Raw genomic sequence first — 4,053 nt, forward strand, 5'->3', positions numbered from 1 at the left:
CACCTGGACAACTGTGTCTTCTCACTCCAGAGAGGGCAGGCGGCATCAAGGCAGGGACACAGGCCGGCTGTCTCGGCTCAGGGTCCTTAACCGCTTCCGGAGCTATTTGTTCATGAACCAGCCCTCTTGGGATTGGATCTGCGGTTTATTATTTGGTTAGTCTCTCCGAGGGCATCTTCATGTGCCCTTCGCAGGCACGGACTCCAGCCAGAGGGTCTGAGGAATTACATCCGTGGGGCTGCTGTAATCAGACAATTATTCCAGCAGCATCCGCACCCTACCAACAAGTTCTGAGCGTGGTCACGGCCTTAATTTCCATCTGGGGTGAGACCGCATGGAAGATTGGAGAAGCCATCGCTGTTAGATGCCTGGTCTCCGGAGGGAACACGCAGGCTGTGCTTTGCCTCCGGTTTCTGGAGACCTGGGGAGAGTGAGTGGGAAGTGCATGGGCTTTGGAGCCCAAAGCGTGGAGCTGGCATCCCAGTTCTGTCCTCAGTGTGTGGCCCTGGGAAAATGACTGACCAAACCTCGCTGGGCCTCAGTTTTCTCATCTGTGAAACGGGTTTGATTGTAACAGGATATTACTATAGGACGTTGGCTGTTTATTGGCTGTTTATTGTAAACCTCGCTGGGCCTCAGTTTTCTCAGTTTTCTCATCTGTGAAACGGGTTTGATTGTAACAGGATATTACTATAGGATGTTGGCTGTTTATTGGCTGCTCAGCATCTCCTCTCCCTCCTTTGGTAACAGCTCCTCCATTTCCTTTTTGGGAATTACCTCCCCCACCGGGTGCAGTATCAGAAGGACATACAGCCAGGTGCCCAGCCCGCCCCCCTGGCTTGAGTGATCACGTGACAAAATTGAGCCAATCACAGTGAGTCCAGGTGGGGGCACTCTCAGAATGACAGGTGCTGCTCCTTCTGGCAGCCAAGCCCTGACAAGACTCCGGAGAGAGTGCTGTCTGGGTTCCAGGTCCTCGGACGACCCCATTTCTCCTGCCGTCTCGTCACTACCATGAGCTAAGCCATCTCCTTCCAGTAGGTTCCCTGTTGCTTCCTTTCTCCAGAGTTAGTTTCTCTTGCTTGTAACCAAAGAACCCTAAATTATGAGACGAGAGCGAGTCACGTGGTATAAGTAAGCGCCTGTCCCAGAGCCTGGTACCCGGGTGGACTCAGCCAGCGGGGCTCTCTCCCAGTCTCTGCCCCAGAGAGGAAGGAGAGGAGACAGCCCGAGACAAGCGACCAACATGAGGAGGGGAGCACCCCGAGGGCCGAGGTCTGAGGCTCTGTCTGCTTCGAGGACTCTCCAATCCCTGCCTCGGATCCTTCACTCACTCTCCTCTGACTCCTCAGGGCTCGGGGGGGAGCTCAGGGGAGGGGCTGCAGAGGACCAGGGATCTAAGGTGCCCCCTCCCTCCTGCCAGCCCACGTCCCCCCAGGCTGCTGAGCCTGCCTGTCTGTTCCTCCCCCATCTCCTCCCCCACCCAGCGGGGGGGCGGAGAGACGCCCCAGAAGCAGAAGCTGTGATGATTTCAAACTGCACCTCCATGTTCGGAGATGGGCTGCCTGAGGCCCCAGCAGTTTGCCTAAACCTCAGGAGAGGCGCGATTAGCTGGGACCCCTGGACGGCAATCATCCCATCCAAACGTGTCCTTTTCTTAAAACAAAAAAGAATTCATGAGAACTTAAATTGCACAGAAAAGTAAGTACAAACAGAATATAACCAACACCCATGTCGCCAGCGCCTAACTTAAGGGCTTGTTAACATCTTGTCCTATTTTCTTTGGTGCCTTTTCTATTCAAATAGCAGATGTGAGCAGTGGACCTGCAGTCCCTCTCCACTGCCCCGCCCTGTCCAAGGCAGACGCGGGAAGCTAAGCTCTGCGTTTCCCGAACGCCCAGCAGGTCTGGCTCAGACTCACCATCAGACGCGCTTGCTGGGACCTGAACTCAGGACCCAGGTAAGCGGGGCAGAGTCACGGCATCTGCTTGGCTGCAGTGGGTGCCAGCGGCACAGAGCGGCGCTGGAGCCGCAGCTAGGGGCAGCGGACCCCCGACACCAGGGCTGCAGGCCTTGCGCCAGTGCCGGCTCCCGCACCGCGTCTCCTGATTACCGCAGGAGCACCCCTCCTCTCTGTGGGCCCGTCTGGTTTTCTTTCTTTAAAAAAAGATATTTTTATTGAATTCAGAGAGGAAGGGAGATGGGGAGAGAGACAGGAGCATCAATGATGAGAGAGAACCATTGCTCAGCTGCCTCCCGTCCAAGGCAGACTCGGGAAGCTAAGCTCTGCGTTTCCCGAACGCCCTGCAGGTCTGGCTCAGACTCACCATCAGACGCGCTTGCTGGGACCTGAACTCAGGACCCAGGTAAGCGGGGCAGAGTCACGGCATCTGCTTGGCTGCAGTGGGTGCCAGCGGCACAGAGCAGCGCTGGAGCCGCAGCTCTAGGGGCAGCGTCTGACCCCCGACACCAGGGCTGCAGGCCTTGCTCCCGCACCGCGTCTCCTGATTACCGTACGAGCACCCCTCCTCTCCGTGGGCCCGTCTGGTTTTCTTTCTTTAAAAAAAATATTTTTATTGAATTCAGAGAGGAAGGGAGACGGGGAGAGAGACAGGAACATCAATGATGAGAGAGAACCATTGCTCGGCTGCCTCCTGCACGCCCCACCCACACGGGATGGAGCCCGCAACCGATGACTCTGTAGGTATCTAATTCCTGGAATTAAATTCATTTCTGCTTAAACCAGGTAGAGTAGTTAGTGTTATCTACAACTGAATCCTGACTAATAGGGCCCCCGAAGGAAAAGAGTGTTTGACCCTGACTTATTCCTTGACTTTCTCCGAGGGTGTATTCTAACTTTAGTTTCATTCACTTATTTGTTGAATTAGCAACAAAAAAAAGTATTAAGCATCTGTGAGGTGCTTATCACTGTGCTGGACTCGGGGGATATGATAGTGAAGTAAGACGGTACCAACCAGCAGCCCTGCTCCAGCCTTTGGGAACCTAGTGTCGTATCTTCCAAACTAGAAACCACACTGTTGACTCCTCTTTTTACTTCCTTCAGGTCCCCATGGCCCTGCTACAGGTCCTGGCTTCATAGTGAGCTGTGATAAATTGCTGACTTGGTTCCAAGGCCCTATCCTATCCTATCCTATCCTATCCTATCCCATCCCATCCTATCCTATCCTATCCTATATATCCCTATCCTAGCGTATCCCTGTGCAGATGAAATGAGGAACAAGAGGAGGAGATCGCTACCCAAGGTCTCCTGTGTTCTTGAGGCTTCCAAAGGGCAGCATTAGCATCTGCCTGGAAAAGCAGTGATTTGGGTCTAAGAGCGCTGATAAATTGCCTCTTTCCCCCCAAAGGCCTCATCAGCCCAGCTGACAGAAACAGCTGCTTCCCCTGCAGCCGAGTTGGAATCACATCTGGGAAGGTTTAAACCAAACGGACCATTTCTTGTTGCATAAATGGATATTCTAAGCGTGGAGATCAGCTGTGCTCCGAGAGGGAGTGGAAAAAACCCAACACCCAACCCAGAATATCTTTAACTTTAAAATGACCAGGGCTTCTGCAGGGACATACATACCTTCTTGTTTTTCTTCCATTTTTAGAGGCAGAAGGGAGCTTATGAATTATTTAACCTAGACCTCAAGATGAAGAATCCTGCCGGAGATAAAGAGGGGCCGTTCCTAACGATGACAAAGCCCAATTCATCAGAAGTCGTAACAATCCTGAAGGTGTATGTGCCTAATAACAGAGCTTCAAAATAGGAGCCGCAGACCTGGCAGGATTGAAGGGAAAACAGACAAACCTACGACCGTAACAGGAGATGTTATTACCCTGGGGAATCAACAGAGCAAGTAGACAGAGGATTTGGAAGATATGGACAAAACTGCAAGCCGACCTGGCCCAGGCGACATTTATCGACTCCTCCACCCGACAGCAGGTCACACATTTCTCTCCCCTGTAAGTGGGACATTCACCAAGACAGACCGGAGGCTGGATCACAAAACAAGTCTCAATATACTTCAAACGGTTAACATCGTATGA

This window comes from Myotis brandtii, unplaced genomic scaffold (assembly GCF_000412655.1).
Source record: "Myotis brandtii unplaced genomic scaffold, ASM41265v1 scaffold604, whole genome shotgun sequence".
Taxonomy (NCBI): Eukaryota; Metazoa; Chordata; class Mammalia; order Chiroptera; family Vespertilionidae; genus Myotis; species Myotis brandtii.